This window comes from Nyctereutes procyonoides, unplaced genomic scaffold, assembly GCF_905146905.1.
Source record: "Nyctereutes procyonoides isolate TBG_1078 unplaced genomic scaffold, NYPRO_anot_genome, whole genome shotgun sequence".
Classification (NCBI taxonomy): domain Eukaryota; kingdom Metazoa; phylum Chordata; class Mammalia; order Carnivora; family Canidae; genus Nyctereutes; species Nyctereutes procyonoides.
The window spans coordinates 8,760,053-8,781,639 of NW_026575131.1; the positions used below are offsets into that span (position 1 = coordinate 8,760,053).

General features: G+C 41.2%; 1 protein-coding gene across 4 annotated transcripts in view; it reads right to left on the bottom strand.

The window, feature by feature from the left end:
• The window catches only part of SETD5 (SET domain containing 5), an 84,648-nt gene extending 73,212 nt beyond the window's left edge, over window positions 1-11,436 (bottom strand). For 2 of the 4 annotated variants that reach the window (XM_055342855.1, XM_055342854.1), the window contains exon 1: window positions 11,178-11,436. The gene's annotated coding sequence lies outside the window, so the exon portion shown is untranslated. The remainder of the gene's footprint in view (window positions 1-11,177) is intronic. The other 2 variants (XM_055342863.1, XM_055342861.1) reach the window with 1 other exon arrangement.
• Between the last annotated feature and the right edge of the window lie 10,151 nt (window positions 11,437-21,587).

The window sequence follows — 21,587 nt, forward strand, 5'->3', positions numbered from 1 at the left end:
CTTTAAAAAAAAAAAGATTTATTTATTCACTTGGGGGGGGGGGAGAGAGAGGGCGCACAGGAGCAGGAAGAGAAAGAATCCTTCCAGCAGACTCCCTGCCTGGTGCAGAGCCCGATGCACAAGGCTCAATCCCAAGACCCTGAGATCATGACCTGAGTCAGATGCTTAACTGACTGAGCCACCCAGGCGCCCCCCATGTTATGTAACTCACAATGCAAGTACATAGTACTATTATAAAGTATATTTACAATCCACCTAGTAACATGAAATATGGGCAGGGGAAGTCATCTAATACAATATGTTAACTGACACCATGGGGATGCAACCTCCAATATTCAAAGAATAGGAACTCCTTACACAGTGGCATATTTAAACAAGTATATAATATATACAAGAGAAAATAATCTATAAACACTCAAACTTATCAACTTAGAGAAATGTATAGACCTTCTCTCAATCAAATGGAATGGTTTATTTTCTAAAAGATCTTATTTATTCATTTGAGAGAAGAGAGCTTAAGCTGGGGGGGAGGGGGGCACAGAGGGAGAAATTACTTCATAAAGTAGGATGTCTGTGTCTCTTCTTGTTGCTTGGTTTATTCTGCAAACTTCAAGCCATTCCTTTTCATACCAACTATTCATGATAAGCTATGAAGGGAAAGGATGTCTGTGTCTCTTCTTGTTGCTCGGTTTATTCTGCAAACTTCAAGCCATTCCTTTTCATACCAACTATTTATAATAAACTATGAAGGGAAAGTTACACTTACTCAAGAGCCTTCCTTCTCTTAAGATACAGATTTTACATGGGTCTCACACATGGCCTGCTAAGACAACTACTCAACTGACGAACGGATACCTTATTCTCAGTAACGCCTCAGATCTTAGTGACCTAGGAGTTAAGTTAGGAAGAGTGAGGAAAAAAATATCTGGGTCAGGTCAACCAGCGGAGGCTCCAAAGAGCCTTGGGTTGCCATTATTACCTACTTGTTTAGTTCTAAATAGTTTGGCTACAATAAGTTCAGAGCTCCATAAATGATGCTAGCATCATTTTTTACCCAGGATTTTTTAGTAAATATCTGATGTTAGTACTCCTTATATAATGAACCACCAATAAAGTGACTACCCATTTAACCTATAAGTATTTTATGCCACTTCACAGGTTTTAAATTTTTGGGTAAACTTTTTCAAGAAAAGTAGCCTAAATATGAAAATATGTAAAAATACAGAACAATTTTAGCCTCATCTGAAAATGTGCAGATACCACGTCAACCTACCCTTATTTTGTTCTATTACTAGGCTATGACATTAAAGTTCTAACTGCCATAAATAAAACGAAATATGTCTAGCAAGAACAAAATTAAAAAGAGACTTCAAAAATTTGGACTTGCTTCTATATTTTCCTCAAACCTGTTATTTATTTATTTTTTTAAGTCATCCCACTTAATATTTTTCAGACTGTGGGCATAAAGACATTTAATTTGTGTGGCCACAGTAATTTGTAACATAAAAATTGAGAAAATAAAAACGTATGCATTCATACAACAAACTAATGCTATAGTCACCATGCAATCAGTTATACTGCCCTAAAGTTCCTTTTCTTTGTTCTATTTTAGGAGGTTAAAGTCTTTTGTCTTAGAAAGAAAATAAAGTATAAAAAAAGTGCCCTTTAGATTCTAACCCAAATGTTACCATAGTAAACATTTATTTTTTAAGTAACCATATCTGTGTCTCTTCCTTTTCTCTCTGGTTTCTCTTATAAAACAAGTCAACTCTCAACAGTCTACATTAAAAAAGGAAAATGTAACATAAATGCTGAGGCACTCTAACTGCCAACAGGTCCTTCCACTTAAATAAAATCTTCCTTGGATACTGAGAATGCCCAAACAGTTGCTTATTAACTAGAGATCATCCCCCTTCAGAGATATGAGAGTATAAATTGTGTGTTTTGTGGCATGCGCGGAGGTTGGTAGAAAGAAATAGAACTTTCCAACATAGGCTAAAGATTATAACAGGGCAGGAATAAAAAAACCATGGAGACCCGGGGGGGGGGGGGCGGGCGGGGGGGGAGCACAGCCATTAACAACCTCATTCAAAATGACAAACAATGGGTTCAAATATCAAACAATGAGACCCATTTGGACATATGTTAAAATTAACAGGTCAACATAAAATATGCTGACATGATACTAGAACATCCTAACCAGATCATAATTTCTGAGAGTTATGAAATAATACCTTACTATACTCAGTGGTAGACATAATTTAGATTCTTGGGTTTTATTTGACTTTTTGTATTTTAGGAATGGGGAGAAGAAAATCTCAGCATTAGAAGACAGTAAAAATGATAAAAATAAAATTTGTTTTGGGTGGCAATATGAGAAAACAAAGGCTTAAAGAACTTAAATTTGCAGCTTGAGGAAAGAACTGAATAATGAAGAATTTGTACGCAATTAAGTTCACCTCCACTAAGGTAAAGGGACAAACATAAAAAGGCTTAAGTTTTTGTTTTGTTTTTTAAGATTTTGTATATTTATTCATGAAAAACAGAGAGAGGCAGAGACATAGGCAGAGGGAGAAGCAGGTTCCTTTCAGGGAGCCCAACATGGGACTTGATCCCCTGACCCGGCATCACACCATGAGCCAAAGGCAGATGCTCAACCACTGAGCCACCCAGGCGCCCCAAGGTTTAACTTTTTAATCTTATTTTAGTCATAGCTCTATGTTACACAAATAAGTAATTCCCAATAAAACTGAAAATATCATCCACAGAAGAGATTTCTCCCTTTAAGTTAATACTGGAGGTGGCATCTGGTGGTGATGATTGTGTAAGAGCCAATGAAAATTAAGTATACTTACAATTTTTTTTTCCTGTAAGGTTAAAGAATCTGAAATGGTTTATTAAGAAACAAAGTCGAAGATACTGAAGTTATAAAATCTCTTTCGTTACTGACTTTAAGAAAAGGACAAATTAGGGCAGCCTGGTGGCTCAGTGGTTTAGCACCGCCTTCAGCCCAGGGCCTGATCCTGGAGACCTGGGATCAAGTCCCATGTCAGGCTCCCTGCATGGAACCTGCTTCTCCCTCTGCCTGTGTCTCTGCCTTTCTCTCTCTCTCATAAATAAAATCTTTAAAAAAAAAAAAAAAAGGAAAGAAAGAAAGAAAAGGACAAATTAATTTTGTACTTAAGTACATATAAACAAAGTCACAATCTAACCATAACAAAAAAAAATCCTATGAGCCCATCAGTTTTCCCCCTTTGTCCTAGTTTCTTTTTTGCTGGGGAGAGGCATTATGGGATAATAATAGCAGGAAATAAGGTGGAGCAGCTGCACAGGCAAGATGAGGTACAGTGCTGTGTTTTACCTCCGTTCTTGTCTACTGCTGGTGGGGTCTCACTGAAAATCAGATTAGCTGTTTGGGGAACCAAAGCAGTTATCAAAACATCTGGGTTCAAATCCCCCCCCCCCCCGAATTCCCAGAACTTTTTAGGGCTTCTGGCAAGTTTCAGGTAATAGTAGCAGAAGAAGCCAAGATGAAGAGATTTCTAGTATTTGGGAAGAGGAGTGTGTGTGTACACGCACCTGAGTGTGAAAAGGATGTTTACTCTAATGTTAGAAATGTGATACACGTAGAGAAAACGAATTGGAATGGAGGCCAGGTTTTGAACTAGATTGCTTCTTTTTCTTTTTGTAATAAATTAATTTGCATCATGTTCTATTTTTTAAAAAGATTTTATTTATTTATTTGAGAGAGAGTACGGGGCGGGAAAGGAGAAGCAGACTCCCTGATAAGCAGGGAGCTCCATACAGGGTTAGATCTCAGGATCCTGGGATCATGACCTGAGCAGAACAGATGCTTAACCGACTGAGCCACCCAAGCACGCTGAGCTAGATGGCTTCTATTTTAGTCCCACAAATCTATGGAAATAATTCACATGAGCGCATTATAAAGAGAAGAAAGGACTATCCTAAATTTTTACAGTAATACAAAATATAGCTCACTAAACTTCATGTTAATATTGTTGCTTTCTTCACTAAAAAAAAAAAAATACAAAAAACCTTCTAACTAATGGCAATCATAATTAGTCACTAAAATTTCCCTTTTCAGGTCAAAACATTATTACTGCAAAAACCATTACACATAAAAATATAATGTTAAATGGGTAACACATTTAGTCTTCTTTTACAGAGGGAAATGACACAAAAATTGATCAGGTTTGCTTAATATTAGAATGTGCATTACAGACCATGTTTTCCAGTTATTCTATTAGGTTAAACCATCTCTTCATTGCTAATAGCCAGTAGGTCTAAAACGGTGAGCAGAAATCAGCATGCCAGTTCCCTTTACCATCTTCTGCAGCTTGGATAGAAGGCAAAACTTTAAGGCTAGTTTAATAACATTGCAATACAGGTGGTATCTAATGCAAGTAACAGATGTACTATTGGAAAACTGAGTTCAAACCAATTATTTTCTTTCTTTTTTTTTTTTTTAAAGATTTTATTCAGCTATTCCTGAAAGACACACACAGAGAGAGAGGCAGAGACATAGGTAAAGAGAGAAGCAGGCTCTCTGCGGGGAGCCCAATGAGGGACTGGATCCCAGGACTCTGGGATCATGCTGTGAGCCAAAGGCAGATAGATGCTCAACCACTGAACCACTCAGGCGCCCTCAAACCAATTATTTTCAAATATTAAATTCTCTTAAAATATATTAAGCATTTAAAAGAACCTCATCATATATTCCTTTATAAAAAAGGAAACTTTTTTTAAAGATTTAAAATCTTTATAAAGATTTAAAAAGATTCAAATAATTGGTATCTACTTTGTATGTGAATGCAGTTCTTTTATACATATTTTCTTTAAAGAACTGGCACTATTTGACATGCTAAAAGTAACTAAAAACAGGGGCATCTGGCTGGTTCAGTCAGTAGAATATGTACTTTTGATCTCAGGGTTGTGGGTTCGAGCCCTACCTTGAGTGTAGAGATTACTTTAAAAAAAAATTAAAAACTAACTAAAAATACTGTTCAGGTCACTGGTTTAACATTTTATGAAAACTTCAGAAGGAACCCAAACTTTGAACTATTTCATTGTGATTATGCTTAAAGGGCCAGATAACTCTCAAATCCCTTCCAACTCCATGATTCATATTAATTCTAATAAGCTGAATTGCAACCACCCCACTTTCTCCTGGAAGCTGAATACAAATGTATCAAACTAGGTTGTGCCTAACCTAAAAAGGGAGAAGGGCGCCTCAGGAATAATATCCAGTGAATATCAGGTTCTCCAGGAAGTAGGGATAAGACAAGTAAGTACCCTTTCTTCAGTTAGCATTTTACTTGATGGCGATCCAACATATGAATGCTGGAGGGTGCTCTCCCTATTATTGGTCTAAAACTGGAGCTAACAGGGAGGGGCACCTGACTGGCTTGGTACAGCATGAGACTCTTGATCTCCCAGCTGTAAATTCAAGCTCCACATTGGGTGTTAGACATTACTTAAAATAAACATATAAAATCTTAAATAAAGTTAAATAAAATTGGAGCTAACGATACGCAACTATTTCACAAAGTGAAACATTATTCTACCTATTCTGGCCTAATCCTAATCTATTTAAAGACAATATGTAATACTGAAACATAAGTTTTATACAGATAAAATATTCTTTTCCATTTCTTAATGAGAATTCTGCTGTCAGATGCTCTAGAACTGGTCTCCTCAGGAGGTGACTTGTTATTTAGGACGGTGGAGGGCATGGGATTTGTTTTCTTTAGACCCCTACAAAGCTTTAGTTTTTTATTTTTCCTTGGAGGCAGCGACGGGTCTCTACCCGATATTCAGGGATATACTAAATTTGGGGTTAAGAGTATATAGTTGGCACAAATTCAGTGCTCGAGTGGGAACTATAAATGATTTCTTTAATTGTATGCCAAACTGAATAATCTCCCAGGGAAAAGAACCTCCTCCTCCTGCCTTTCCTACCTCCTGCCCCTCCCCCACCAACACTGCCTCCCTGCTGTGTAAAGAGCCCTTTGTCCTGCCCCGCACTTATCTAGCTGTTTGGCCATATTGACAGGCCAACTAAAAGCATAATAAGGGAGTCAGTCTGACATAAGCAGCTGGCAATTTGAAACAAAAATCTTCCTTTTCTACTCAGACCAAATCCTGCTGCAGAAGTCTCAGGCTCCTCCCATGCTTCCATCTATTTTTCAAACACGGCAGCAAGGAATTCGGCATTTTCCCTTGATTAGCACATCAAAAACTTGAATCCCCAGATAGAGAAACAAATTCTTACAAATTCCTATATCCACTGCTTATTTTATGATTTGTAACATAGGTCAAGGAGTATTCCCAGCTCTGGGTGAATATACATAATGAACATAGCTAAGGAAATGATTCTTACCACTTCAATTTGCAATCTAAACTCTGAAGATTTGCAGACTACAAGAAGACAGAAAAGCACAGAAATCAGTCAGACCAAACCAACACTTGTATACATAAAGCAAAACTTGACAATAATCTTAGTGTTTTAACTGTAGGAAGATACTATTCCAATAAGCAAAAAATTCCTTTTCCCTGTCTTTATATCAAAGATACTTAATGTGACCCTTGCATCTCTCCCTGAGGTATTCAGCAAACAAAATCAATATGATGGAAAAACTGAGTGAGGCAGGATGGGATTACAAATTCCTTGCTCAGTGAAGGCTCCAATAATGTAGGCTGAGATTTAGCTTCATTGTTTCTTTATTATCTCTCATGGTTTCCTTCATAAAGTGTTAAGAGCTTTTTCTAAAGTAATGCTTTCTAACAGGCCCCCCCCATCATTACTGGATATCAGTTTAGAACTGAATATACAAGAGGATACTTTTCATAAGACTCTAAATGATTTAACAAAATATGTATTAATAAATGAAAGAAATATTCTATCCTTCATGAATTTCTCTGAATCTTTACAAGAGTGATCAATCGCTGCAAGTGAAAGGTTTAAAGTGCCATTTCATCACATATTTTGGAATTTTGGGCAGTAAAAAATGGTACCAATCCTCGTCTATCACAGACGCATTACACTTATTTTCTAAAGACTGCCTCTAAAAGGACTTTTTTCAAGTAGGTTCCATGCCCAGCGTGGAGCGCAACGTGGGGCTTGAACCCACAACCCTGAGATCCAGACCTGAGCTGATATCAAATTGGAAGCTTAACCAACTAAGCCACCCAGGCAGCCCTGAGAGGATGTTTTTAATCAAATTACAAATAACTACAAGTTGTACTACTAAATATACATTATCTCACATATTTTACAGAGTTCAGAGTAACTTTTGTCTTAAAGAAAATAGCCCTATCAGTAAGTTTTAGTTTTCAATACATGAAACAATTTTTTTATAAATAAAATTCACTGCTAGGCCTTTTGGTTTCAGATTAAGCTGACAAATCACCAGAGCTGAACCAGAAGTTAGAAGAAAATTTTATTCTTGATCATAATCCAATTTTCAATAATAAGATGTATCCAGTGAATGTTGTTAACTCTGGCCTCATGTTTCATTAAGTTATTTCAACAGAAAGAGAATAAGGCAAGGTTCTCTGCACATCTCCAGTTTGCAATTTGTTATTTTCCTATCGAAAAGCAAAAAATGAGATGGCAACCCTCCACTACAAAGGCCAAAGTAAGTTCAAAGAAGTGTATGTAAGTTCCTAGAGACAAAAAATAGTATCAGAATACACAAAAATTTTCAAGCATGGTTAAAAAATCCTATGAAAAGGGCCTCTATGATCTTTTAAAAATGATTACATCAAGATCACAATGGGTTCCAAACAATAGAAAATACAAGTGAAAAAGCAATTATTTTACAAGGTAACTTTCATATTATGTAATAACTTAATAAACTAAAGGACATTTACATTTGTCTAAGTTGTGTTAAACAGCCAGTATGAGTGAAGCCATACCGGCTCTTTTTATTAATTTGGCATCTTTTACACTTAATACTAATAAGAATAGAACCACCTAAAATATTATTCCTTAAAGGTTGTATTTCGTTAGTCCGTTTGTATTGCTGAAAGACAATGCAAGCCACATTTGTGAATGACGAAACTCATTTCCATTCTTTTTGGTTCCTTGCCACAAATGCCAGAGTCAGATTACACATTATAGATGATTGTGGGATTTAAGTACATTTACATGAAACTGAAAATATCAAAATTCTGGGGAAAAAAATAGGATGCAAGAGTCTTGGAGGGGTGGGGGCAAAGAAAACACACTGACATCTATTAGATACTGTGTAAATGGTGGGTATATTTGGGTGGTGGTTTCCTTCAAGTACTTCTACACTCAACAAACTGTTCTTCCTAATCAAAGATCTTCCTAATGTGCAAGAGCTGTGGGGGAAGGGTAGACCACATAAGGGACTCACTCAGAGGCTGTCTTCTCAAGTATCCTGTCCTCTAGACTTACTCGATTTCTGAATCTTCCTTCTGGTCTATCCTTTATTTCAAACGGATCATGGCCAAACACACATCCTATGATCTTAGAAGACTATATCCAACACATACATAATGAATTGATTTTATAAGTCAAACGCCAAAGAAATAATCTAATCTAGCGAGAAGTCTATACTAATACAGAAATTAAGGAAATACTTTCGAGATTTTTAGAAATCATTCCAAAAAAGAGCAGTTCTTTTTAGTTATAATTCCCAATGTAGTAATACGTTTAGCAAAACATCTATTCAGTAAGGTAAATGTGGCCTAGCAATTTGAGAGAAGGAGGTACACAAACAAAATATGGTTTTAAATGGATTGAAAAATTAAAACTCTATTGGAACTTTCAGACCTATCCAAGAACAAATCCCCAGATAAAAACCAAAACCAAAAACCAAACAAGAAAGAAGAGTCTTTAACTATGATCCAGTTTCCAGATGCTGATATCCATAAATGGGTAGGTTATGAATTGCTAACTCTCATCTTCCATCAATAAAACGCAAACCAGCTCAGCAGTCAAAATTCCCAGGAAAGCAAGGTTTCTTCTTAGTCCTGAAGCAGCCATTGCCTAAGTGCAGCTCCCTGCAGCCAACAGCATTAATGGACGCTGCACTGCTGTCCTTCCCTGGAGACAGCAGCCAGCACTACTCAAGCTTCTCACGTAGCAACCAGAGCTCCAGAGCCAGCAGCTGCTGCTGCCTTGTATACTCACCCCTGTGATCCAACCCAAAGGAACAACCTTCTCCTTACCCCACCCCCACTCCTTACACACTTTTTTTTTTTTTTTTTTTTGGGACCAGTGCTCCATGCCAGAAGGGCTGGAATTATGCTTTTAGAAACAAACAATCCTAAGGTCATTCTTTTAGTTTTAAACTAAGACCTTTTTTAAAAAAATCAAAATTTACCAACTAAGTCACAAATATCCATGTTTAAATTAAGCCAGCAATTTAGGAGTGAAGATTAAGTTTTCAAAGGCCAATTTTCCAAACACACTCTTTACAGTCAAATTTAAATTTGCAGCTAGAGACAGAGCCTTGTGTTTTGTCTTATCAAAGAACATTATTCATTTTTCTATACATAATGACAGTGTGAGTAGCCCTTAAAGACTCTAATCCCATAACGGGCCAGAATTTTGGGCTATAGAAGGAAACTAATGATCCTCCTGAGAAAACTGGAAGAAATCCAATAAAAAAATTTTTTTTTCCGTATGTCCTCCAAGAGGCCCAGAAACCTTTGATTATGTGAATATTCTTGCTTTAGTCCTAGCTCACATCCACATTCCACACATCTAAAATTACCCTTACAACTTCTCTCTTAGAGTGACCTAAAAACATTAATGACATAAAAATCAACCATCAAGAAATTTCCCCAAACAGGGTACACAAACATTCTCCTGAAAATCTCTAAACGCTCAATTCAGCTGGATCCTTCCCAATCAAAAAGTATAGCTATGCAACATCTGCCCAACAACAACAAAAAAATGTAAATGTGACCTTGATCACAAATATGTCATTTAAAAGCAACTTGTTTAGTCAAGTTACAAAGGAAATTGGCAGAGAACCTGGGGACTCTTTCAGTACTATGACTACGGAGAAAATTGAGAGAAATGAACTAAAAGTACACACAAAGCCCAATGGAACCCTGAGCTCTGGGTAAGAAATGAGTTACTGGTGAACACATTGCACAAGTAACATGAGAAAGCAGAAAATGCAGGTCATACACGCACCCCTGACCCAGACCAGCAGAGCTGGCTGCAGCATCAGTATCCAAGGGAAAGACCAGTTATTCCTACAAAGTGAGACAAGCAAAGGCGCTCTATAGAATAAATTAGCATAGAAGGGGCTTTCCCGACAGTTCAACTTTCCCTCTCACGCGATTCACCTACTTAAAAAAAAAACCAGGGCTTTTTCTTACCACCATTCACCTCACATCCCTGGCTTCCACGCAGAGGGAAAGGATATTCATACAGGGTAAAATTTTCTGCTTTTAAAGACGTGCTCAAATGATCGCTCTCCACGCCCAAGGCAGGAGAAACGACACAATCTGGCTCAACTCCAACCTCGAACCCTACAAATTCAATGAGGCTACCTCCGATACTGGGGCATACGCCACTGAGAGCCCAAGAATGTGAAGTGGGGGTGGCGAAGGTAACGTCTTTAGTGTGGGGCAAAGAAGCAATCTATCTGAGATGGGGGCCGGGGAAGGAGACTGAAGGCGTCCAGGAACACTATCGGGGGGGGGATCAAGGCCCCCCCCACCCTCAAGAGATCAGAGTTGTCACAAGGCCGCGCGAAAAGGGGTGGGGGTGGGGGTGAGGAGGGAGGAGAAAAGTATGCCTGTGCATTTTTAGAGGAGGGCAGGGAGAGGCCTATCCTCAAGTAAAAGGTAAACGTGGAGTAGGCAGTTCCCAGGAAAAGGGGTGAAGAGGCGTGGGGGAGGGGAAGCGTCCTGATCCAGGAAAGGCACGAAAAGGGTGGTGGGGTCGACCAGATGACGGCGGGGGCCGCTCTCCCTGGCAAACAGGGGTGCAACGGTGTGTGTGGGGGGCAGCGAGAGGGATGAGAAGGGGCAGCATCCTCCGGTGAAAAGCCTGGGGAGGGCCCAGGCCCACGTCCCGAGAGCGAGCGCGGGGAGACGGAGGAGGTGACCCTTCCCTCCCCCAGGGCCCGGGCGTGAGGGTAGGTCTCTCTTTTCTGTCGGACCCTTACCTTGTCCCAGGCGCTGCCGGGGCCTGGGGCCGGGCTGCGGCGCACAGCACTCCCGGGAGGCAGCAGGACTCGAGTTAGGCCCAACGCGGCGCCACGGCGTTTCCTGGCCGGGAATGGCCCGTGCCCGTGAAGTGGGGGTGGGGGGCAGAAAGGCGGAGCGAGCCAAAGGCGGGGAGGGGGAAGGGCCAGGGAAGGAGGGGGGGGGGCCGGCACTACAGTGTTGGCGGACTGGCGGGACTGGGGCTGCGTGAGTCTCTCAGCGCAGGCGGGCGGCGGCCGCCCCTCCCCCGGCGGCGGCGGCGGCGGCGGCGGCAGCTCACTCAGCCCGCTGCCCGAGCGGAAACGCCACTGACCGCACGGGGATTCCCAGCGCCGGCGCCAGGGGCACCCGGGACACGCCCCCTCCCGCCGCGCCATTGGCCTCTCCGCCCACCGCCCCTCACCCATTGGCCAGTTCGCCGCCAATCAGCGGAAGCCGCCGGGGCCTCCCAGAGAAGAGGCTGTGCTCTGGGGCTCCGGCTCCTCAGAGAGCCTCGGCTAGGTAGGGGAGCGGGACTCTGGTGGGAGGGGGGGGTCCGGTGGACGGGCGGGGAGATGGGTGGCTGAGGCGGTCCGGCCGAGAGACGCGGGTCGCCTTTCCCCGCGGGAAGTCGGGGGTGCAACGTCTGTTAGCTGGAAGGGAAAGAGGTTGGCCAGAAGTAGGCAGGACCGTGGCCCGCCCTGCGGCAACCGGAGGGGGAGGGAGGAGAGCGGAAAAGGCTTGAATCCGGACGGGGCCATTGCTCCTGCAGAAGGAGGAGCGCTTCCGGCTCACCTCTCGTCACTGATTGGCCGCTTCTCCTCCCGCCGTGTGTGAAAACACAAATGGCGTGTTTTGGTTGGAGTAAAGCGCCTGTCAGTTACAGCCTCGGGAGTGCGCAGCCGCCGGGGGACTCTCGCATTGCTCCCTGGGTGGGATGGGTAGGTAGACGGGGTGGGGAGAGAGCTGGAGGAGCGGGCGCGGCCGACCTCCCGCGGGGGGCGGGGGGGTCAGTGAAAGTGCCTCCCGAGCCGGCGTCCCGCCGCCCGCCCCTTCCTCGCGGGGAGGAGGGTTACCCGCCGCCTGTTTGGCTTCGGCACCTGATTGGCTGCTGAAGCCCGGGGAACGGCCCCATGCCATTGGCTCGGGTCCCAATTGAGCGAAACCACTGAGCGGGTCAGCAGGGGGGGCGGGGAGGCGGTCGTTGGTACGGTCCTTCCCGAGGCCCAGCGCCGCAGTGTCTGGCCCCGCGCCCCTGCGCAACGTGGCAGGAAGCGCGCGCTGGAGGCGGAGGCGGAGGCGGAGGCGGAGGCGGGCTGCTGGGCCGAGGCTTCTGGGTGGCGGCGACCGCGGCTCCGCCCCGGGCGTCCGCCGCCTGAAGGACGAGACTAGCTGGATCCGCTCGCGGACTCGCGGGGGTGGGGGGAGGAGCGGGGGTCGGTCCTGCTGGTTTGTGGGAGGGAGGTGCGTGGTCTCTGAAAATCGGCGCGAGCTGCAATCCTGAGGGATCTGCAGTGGAGGAGGCGGAGAGAAGGCCGCACCCTTCTCGGTAGGGGGAGGGGAGTGCCGCAATACCTTTATGGGAGTTCTCTGCTGCCTCCTGTCTCCTAAGGACCGCCCTGGGCCTAGAAGAATCCCTCCCTCCCCCGCGATCTCGTCATCGCCTCCATGTCGAGTTGCTCCTTCTCGATTGTGGGCGGGACTCTCTGTGCCCAGGCTTTACCTGGTGTCTGGGCGTTGTCCTGCCGGGGATTGAGCAGGTGTGAGATTTCTCTCTTCCCCCTGCTTGAGTTTGTGTCACAAAATAATTATAATAGGGGTGGAGGAGGGAAATGGGAGTCCAGGCATTCATCTCGGGCTGATTTTATGCAGCAAGGCTGCGTGTTATTACTACTTAAGATCGTTTTTGTAGTGCTTTTCCTGTGGATAAAAGGAGGTTAAGGGCATGGTCATCTGAGTTTTTTACTCAGGTCGTTTGAGAACGTTGCTTACACCACCAAAAAAAAAAGTAGCATTTTAAATTAGATACTAATCTTAAAATTTTAGGCCCTTTCCGTGCGTCCCCAGGGTTAGGGATCGTAGCAACTCGTACTCCTACTTTGAATCCATTTTGCATTTCTTTTACTTGCTCTTTCAGTCCCCAGATATAGCATTGGCTTTCTCCTCTCCTGTTTTTGGCAGCCCGGTGAGTCATCAAACCAGACAGATCAGTTCTACTGCCAATTAAGGCTACCCAGTTTGAGGTGAGGCCTCTTACCCAGTAATGCATTTTTTTTCCTCCTTGAATGTTTACCTTGTTTTACACTTGATCTTTTTCCTCAGCTAGGATTCTACCTGTTGATCCCTTTCTCTTCAGAGTCCGGATGACCTTGACTGTTGCCTTAATGAGAATTAGATATGAGGTTCAGTAACATCTCCCTTTTATCTCCTTTGAATACCTCTCAATCCATCTTTTTATTTCTGTTCTCATCAGTTAGTAACTGGGCTTGATTGATGTAACGCTGATAGCCTCCACACTGGTGTCTCTGCCTCTGGAATCCTCTTCTGAGCCATCTAACGTGTTGCTGTGACAACTGCCCTAACATACAGAGTTGAAAATGACTGATGGAACCTCTTACATTAGCTCCTACTACTTACAGGATGAATTCCATCAACGGGAAGGTGATACACAAGGCGCCTCAAAGAGCTAACCTCCTATTTCTTGACAGCTTTTTCATTTGTTACAATTTTCTACATCGACTTCAAACCTTACATCTCTGGAGTCATACTGAATTGTTTACCCAAATCATAGTGCCATTGTCCCATCTCTGTAGGCTGGTTCCTTCTGGAATGGCACCCGGGCTGCTCCTTACTCTTCAAGACGGTTAAGATTCAAATACCATCTCCCCTATGATCTTGTCTTCTGTGATCTATCTTCCTATAAGCCAGACACCCCTAAAGAAAGGTTTGCAGTGCTTTCTCCTGAAATGATAGCAGGTCGAATCAGCATTTCTCAGGTTGTTGTCATTGCTCATTTGAATTATTTTAACTATTCTGAACTTCTTGAGGGCACAGGTTCTTGTTAAGTCTTGTACCACTAAGCTCCTAGTATATTCCTTGGTATGTAAAATGGAGTGACATGTGGATGTCTCTATGAGGTTTGATAGGTTATTGGTCTCTCAGGTAGGTTTTTAGTGATTTAGGTTAGCACTGTCCAATAGAATGTTCTGCTGTGATGGAGATGTTCTGCATTTTTGCCAACCTGTATGGTAGCCACCAACCATATATTACTATTAAGCACTGGAAATGTGGCTACTGTGGCTAAAGAACTGAATTTTCAACTTGATATAATTTAAATTGCCACTGTGTACATTGTAGCTATAGCCACAAACTTTTGTTGGTGGGTTGCTGAACACTTAATATGAACGTTGATAATTTTTTCTTCATAATGAGCCGTAGGAAAACAAAAGTTGGCCCATTTAATTTTTTTCCCTGCTTGTTTGATCTGTATCTGTACTAAAGCTGTACTTAGCTGAAAACTAAATTGAACAAGCCATTATTAAAGTGAAACTTGCCTTAGACAACAGTATGTTGAAAAAGCAAGGGTTAACTAATTTGGATTTCAAAAAAGAATGGATAATGAATTTTAGGAAATTGGGATCTCATTAAACCATAATGGTGACAGAAATTTGGTTAGGAATAGGGCCATATTTGATATTAATGAAACCAGCTCTAAATTTCAGTCCTATACGTTCTCATTTTTGGAGGAACTTCATCAGAGGAGGCCAGACCTTAAGTGTCCTATTTTGTTAGGAAACCATCACAAAGTTAGTTTCAATCTGATAAGTTAATAGACCTATCCTGACACCAAAGTATTTTTATATATCTGCTAGCATGTTGTAAATTTCAGTTATGTTTTTAAAAGACCAGGTTTTTTTACTTTAAATTTCTCAGAATATGAACCCTTAGGATAGGAGTCTTAAAACTCAGTGCACACAGATAGTTGGCTTGTTATTTAATGCAGATTTCCAGTCTCACAGCCAGAGGTTCTGAATCCACTTAAAACAGGGGTGGGAAGCACTGGAATTCTGTATCATGTTCCTTACTTGCTTATGTTGGGAGCCCAGGAACCACACTACAAACACAGCCACCCTGCTATCTTACATTTATATATCTGGCAAAAATGATTACAACCTCAGAGAGAAACCTCTTTCTAGTACTTTGTGCACTTTCTACTTCGTAATTTTTTTTCCCTCAAGTTTATTTTTTCCTTTCGAAAAACAAGTTGAGAGATGAAGAGTGGTAATATTTAATAGTTTTGGAAACTTTCAGGTCAGATTCTTTTTCTTGTAAAAGGAATGTTAAAATACTGCATTTCTTTGAATAACAGTATTGCCTTTGTCGTCTTTTTTTCCACTAAATGCATGCGTCAGGGACTGATTTTTGATTCCCCAGTGCCTAAACACAGCTGGTTACTCCAATTAATGTTGGTTTTATTAATTTATACATGAAATTGGTTTTCAAATAATAGCTAAGTCCACAGAACACTGACACAGGCTCCTTTTATGGAGAAATTTTAGGCTCATACTTAACCCAAGTCTCCTCATTCTATTTATAAAGGAGACTGATGATGCATCATGGTCTCTAAATGCATTTGTCCACTGTGGAGCTCTTCCTTGGGTTTCCTGTATGAACCATTCCTCTTCCTGTGCTTCATTTCCTTGGGCTTTATTTATTTTTTGATAAACCAGCTACGTATCTCTTGTTGAAGTAGAGCCATTTTGTTTCTTATATTTCTAGGATAAAAGTATATTGAACACTTACCTGAGAAAGTTGGAGGTTTTTGAATTTTTTTAGATTTGCAAAATTTGAACATGTTTTTGCTATATAGTTTTTTTCTTTAAGATTTTATTTATTTTTAGGGAGAGGGAAAGAGAATCTCTAGCAGATTACCCCCACTGAGTGCAGAGCCCAGCATGATGATTGATCTCAGGACCCTGAGATCATGACCTAAATTGAAACCAAAAGTTGGGTGCTTATCTGATTAAGTGTCCTAGGCACCCCTCTGCCATATATTTTTTTAAGCAAAGAGGAGGTTTGGTATAATTATGCTTTGCAACTGTTAATCCAGAATATGATAGGTATCAGCATCACAAGGGTAAGACTCTTTCAGGCCAATCTTAATTCTAGAGCACTTTGTTAGTAATATGTGTAGGAATCCAGTAACTTTACTCGGAGGGCTGAGAATTCTTGATTTTGTTAATCTGGTGGCATACTACTTTATAGTGGAAGACTTCTCCAGAAGACATTATTTCTTTATTTTTTTATTTTTTTTTATTTATGATAGTCACACAGAGAGAGAGAGAGAGAGAGGCAGAGACACAAGCAGAGGGAGAAGCAGGCTCCATGCACCGGGAGCCCGACATGGGATTCGATCCTGGGTCTCCAGGATCGCGCCCTGGGCCAAAGGCAGGCGCCAAACCGCTGTGCCACCCAGGGATCCCCAGAAGACATTATTTCTTTATTTTCTTTTTTTTTTTAAGTAGATTTTTTTTAAAGATTTTATTTATTTATTCATGAGAATACACAGAGACGAGGGAGAGGGAGAGGGAGAGAGGGGCAGAGAGGGAAGCAGGCTCCATGCAGGGAGCCCCAAGTGGGACTCCATCCCGGGTCTCCAGGATCACGCCCTGGGCCGAAGGCGGCGCTAAACGGCTGAGCCACCCGGGCTGCCCTGGAAGACATTACTTCTTATCCATGACGCCCCATTCTTAATGGACTGGGTAAGAAACTGAATTGAGAACTGTTACTAGATGGAATTAAACACTTAGGGTTATTTTATCCAAACCACGGTTGAACCTGATGGATTTATTCCTGGTATGGTATATACCTTCTTGGTGATTAGAGAAATTTATTTCTGCCTCTCATTATAGTCAAAGTCCAGATTACAGTTAATAATCCTGTTTTCCAGCTTTATGCCTCAAGTGTTTAGTCATCACTGATTTTTACCAGTTTTCCTGGTACTTAGCCTGTTTAATTTCATATTTTGTTTTTAGCATGTTTAAGATATATCTTCCTACTGACAGCACTAACATATTTTCAGGTCATATTTATAGAACTGATTATTTACCAGCTGACAAACCCCACATCTAATTTATGGATTCTGGTCAAATCAGTTAATACTCTTCACAGTGTTTCTTCTTTCTACTGATTTTTGGTTAAAAATCTCTTCCCAGACTTTTTTTTAATATAGATAATGACAGCATAATTCTATTGCATGCTATAGGCAAAGGCTAATGGAAACAATTGGGTTAGAAGAAATGAACTAATAATAATCAGTGCCAGCTATGTATCCCATAGAGTGCCAAACTCATTGCCAGTGTATTGAGTGTTGTCCTAATTCATAAAACCCCATCTTTCAGAGTAGGAAGCTAAAACTCCATGAAATTGAACAAATTTTCTGTAGACACACCAACAAATTAAGGACCTAGGATTTAAACTCTGGTCAGGCTTGCTTAGTCAGTATTCCTTACCAGCATATGGTACTGCTTTCTCCAATGGAAAGTCTTTCTTTTTAAATGGAACCGGTCTTTCAGGACATTAATCTGACTGCAGGATACTGGATGGGTTCCAGGGATGGAGAAATTTGAAGGTTCTTTTACAGTAGTAGTCAGACATGAGGTAATGTGGTTTGGTATAGAGCAATGGCAATCCCAGTGGGAAAAAAGTTAAAGGACTCGATAACTAATTGCAGTCACTGAGAACTGTCTCAGCACAAACTTCTCAAGGAAGCCTTTCTTGATGCCCTCAGCTCCACTGCATTAGGTCCCTGGCTTGAATGTTGTTCTAACGCTTCTGACAATGACAAATTAGTAATTGTGTAATTGGAGATTTTCCCTACTTTTAAAAAACCTAGGGCAGCTCTGGTGGCTCAGTAGTTTAGCGCTGCCTTCAGCCCAGGGTGTGATCCTGGAGACCTGGGATCGAGTCCCTTGTTGGGCTCCCTGCATGGAGCCTGCTTCTCCCTCTGCCTGTGTTTCTGCCTCTCTCTCTCTCTGTGTCTCTCATGAATACATACATAAAGTCTCTAAAAATAAAAATAAAAAAACCTAAAGGTTGCTTCTTGAGGGCAGCACAGTGCTTATTTATGGCTGTGTCTGTTGCCTAAGCACAGGGAGGTTTTCAGGGGTAAAAGTAATACTAAGATTATGTTATTTACCTTTTCATTTTATTCTCACAAGTGTGCAGGGGCTACATGATGCGTGATAACGTTACTGATACTAATCAAATAGTGCTGTATATTCTTGAATTATCTAGAATTTCCCTAAGCAGTATGTTTAGGGTGTGAACATTTACATGTTTAAAAATTAGTTTTTTGGTTATACCTTCTATATAATCCCAGCAATATTGTGCAATTGTTATTTTGAAATCCTGTAGTTTTTGGGAGCCTAAGCATAAACAGAAGTATGTTCTGTGTCTTGGTGCAGTGTTTAAATATAAGTACAACTTTTTTTTATAATTTAATAACTATTCTAAAATAAGCCAATTTTTATTTTTCTAAAGAATGGATCATGGCTGGCTTAGTAAAACACGTGACTCTTGATGGAAGTTTTAAGTTTGAGCCCCATGGTGGGTATAGAGATTACTTAAAAATAAGACATTTTTTAAAAAGAATGGATGAATCATTGGCTTTAAAAAATTTATAAGACTATTTGTTCAACCTATAGCCACTGTCTGTTTAAAAATGATAAAAAGATTAAACCAATATACAACAAACTTCTCTCATAGAACGAATCAACTCCAAAGAAAATATAAGAAAAAGAAAAAGCTACTGTAGTATCTTAAAGGACAAGTTATTATATGACATTGTTGGAGAAACATTATACAGTTGGAGTGCCTGGGTGGCTTAGTCTGTTGAGCATCTGATTGTTGATTTCAGCTCCTGTCATTATCTTAGGGTCATGGGTCAAGCCCCACATGGAGCTCCCTGCTCAGTGGGGAGTCTGCTTGAAATGCTCTCCTTGTCCCCCTACCTCTGCTCCTCCTGACTCATGCTGTTTCCCTCTCCCAAATAAAGAAGTCTTTTTAAAAAGCTACACAATAAGAAATTTTACCAAAATATCATGGCAGTGCCATTTAACAGTGCATTGTCCTATTAAGCATTTGTGTGCAGACATGAAGTCTGTTAATATCTGTAGAAGTATATTTAAACCTTAAACCTTGGGGTGCCTGGGTGGCTCAGCAGTTTAGTGCCGCCTTCGCCTCCAGGGTGTGATCCTGGAGACCCGGGTTTGAGTCTCACATTGGGCTCTTGCATGGAGTCTGCTTCTCCCTCTGCCTGTGTCTCTGCCTCTCTCCATGTCTCTCGTGAATAAATAAATAAAATCTTTTTTAAAATAAAAAATAGGGATCCCTGAGTGGCACAGCGGTTTAGCGCCTGCCTTTGGCCCAGGGGAGCGATCCTGGAGACCGGGGATCAAATCCCACGTCAGGTTCCTGGTGCATGGAGCCTGCTTCTCCCTCTGCCTGTGTCTCTGCCTCTCTCTGTCTCTCATGAATAAATAAATAAAATCTTAAAAAAAAATTTAAGATTTATTTTTTTTTAATTTTTATTTATTTATGGTAGTCACACACAGAGAGAGAGGCAGAGACACAGGCAGAGGGAGAAGCAGGCTCCATGCAGGAAGCCCAACGTGGATCTCGATCCCCGGTCTCCAAGATCACACCCTGGGCCAAAGGTGGCGCTAAACCGCTGAGCCACCAAGGATTCCCCTAAACCTTAAACATGGATGAATCTACAAAAAAAAAAAAAAGCTGGACTTAGTTTGCATGTATTTGTCCTACATCAGCTAGTCAGACTTCTGTCAAAGCTTGGCAAATACATATCCTGAAACAGTGAAAGTGTTGAGAGGCTTTTTAATATTTATTTTTAAAAAGTAATCTCTATGGGGATCCCTGGGTGGTGCAGCGGTTTGGCGCCTGCCTTTGGCCCAGGGGAGCGATCCTGGAGACCAGGGATCGAATCCCACGTTGGACTTCCTGCATGGAGCCTGCTTGCTCTCTCTCTCTCTCTCTGTGTGTGTGTGACTATCATAAATAAATAAAAATTTAAAAAAATAATAAAAAAAATAAAAAGTAATCTCTACACCCAATGTGGGGCTCAAACTCACAAACCTGAGATTAATAAGAGTCCCGTGCTCTACCAACTGAACCAGCCAGGCATCCTTTGAGTAATTTTATAAAATCCCCTGATTTATCTTGGTGTTTTCACTAATGGTGAAAAACCAAAAGCTGGTAAAACTGCTGGCATCTTGGCATTAATCAAGGCAGTGGCATCAAAGTGTAATAGTTATTCTTTACTGCTGTGCATTTGTAGGGTGAAGTGAGGGGCACCTGGGTGGCTCAGTTGGTTAAGTGTCTGACTCTTGGTTTTGGCTCAGGGTCACGGGTTTGAGACATACTGCCAGCCCCACCTCTGCACTCCTCTGCGCTATTTTAATTAATGAAATTTTTTTAGATGTCTTTTGAAAATAGTAAAATCATTTTATGGAATCTGGACTTCAGTATGTAACTCTAGTATGAATGATGAAATAGAAAGTTTGCATAAAGTATTTCAGCTACATGTTAAATTATAGTGGTTGTCTCAACTCATGCAGTTGAGTTGCAGACTGAATTAGCTATTTTCTTTTCAGAGCACTTTTACCTAAATGACTGTTGGAGTTGGGTATCTGGCAGACATTTTTTCAAATATAAAAAAAGTATCTTTTGAGGAAAATAATTGATAGCAGTTGTTAATAAAACTCAAACTCTGAAGTGAAAATTAGAATTTTGGTGGGTGCGTGGTTGGCTCAGTAGTTAAACTCCTGCCTTTGGCTCAGGTCATGATCCCAAGGTTTTGGCATTGAGTCCCTCATCTGGCTCCCTGCTCAGCATAGAGCCCGCTTCTTCCCCTCCTCTTCTCCCTTCCCCCTGCTCATACTTGTGTATAAATAGATAAATAAGATCTTCAAGAAAAAAAATTAGAATTTTGGGAAAACTTGTATCCACTATCAGGAACTTCACATCTTCCTAATACTTAAAGGGGCTTTTTTTTAATGAGCTAGGTGGTGATATTAATATGATTTGTACATATTGTATAATGAACTGGGCCAGCATTTGGGAGAACTTGGTGAACTGGTATTTTCCAAATAACCAATACATGAAATGACAAAAATTGCAAATAAGTAACATTTTAGCCAGTTGAATATAGAAGATAAAAATCCAACTGCTTTCTATTAAGTCAGACATTTAAGAGAAATGAATTGCAAAATGAAAATATTACTCTATTGAAAATAAAGTTCCATGAAAATATAAATATGTTAATAAATTACTGTTTTAAAATTTGTTGTTTAATTTCTAACATGGTAAAACTA